The following is a 763-nucleotide window of genomic DNA, read 5'->3' as shown; positions in this document are numbered from 1 at the left end:
CACATCTGGCCATATCTGGGGTGTAGGTGTCATCTCTTCTTTCCATCTTTGATCTTCATCTCTTCCCTCCATCTATCTCTTCCCATCACCCCTTTCCCTTCATCTATGTCTTCCCTGCATCCCTCCCCTACATCTATCTCTTCGCATCAACCCTTCCCTTCATTTATCTCTTCCTATCATCCCTACTCTCCATCTCACTCTTCCCATTATCCATTAAACACATCACCTATTTCCTCCCGTCCATCTATCTCTTCACTCCATCCCTCCCCTCTATCTATTTGTTCCCATCGTCCTTTCCCCTCATCTATCTCTTCCCTCCATCCCTCTCCACCATCTTTTCCCATCATCCCTCCCCTTCATCTATCTCTTCCCATCAACCTATCCCTTCATCTATGTCTTCCTATCATCCCTACTTTCCATCTCTCTCTTCCCATCATCCCTTAACCACAAAACCTATTTCCTCCCCTCAATCTATCTCTTCCCTCCATCCCTCCACTTCATATATCTCTTCCTTCTATCCCTCCCCTCCATCAATCTCTTCCCATCATCCTTTCCCTTCATCTATCTCTTCCCTCTATCCATCTCTTCCCATCATCCCTTCCCTCCATCCATTCCTTCACTCCATCTATCCCTTCCCTATATCCATCCCTCCCCTTTATCTATCTCTTCTTATCATCTATCTCTTCCCATCATCCCTCACCTCCATCTAGTTTTAAACATCATCCCTCCCCTCCATCCATCTGTTCCCATCATCCATCCCCTC

Source organism: Pyxicephalus adspersus, chromosome 2 (assembly GCF_032062135.1).
Source record: "Pyxicephalus adspersus chromosome 2, UCB_Pads_2.0, whole genome shotgun sequence".
Lineage (NCBI taxonomy): Eukaryota > Metazoa > Chordata > Amphibia > Anura > Pyxicephalidae > Pyxicephalus > Pyxicephalus adspersus.
Note: the sequence above shows the minus strand (reverse complement) of the source record.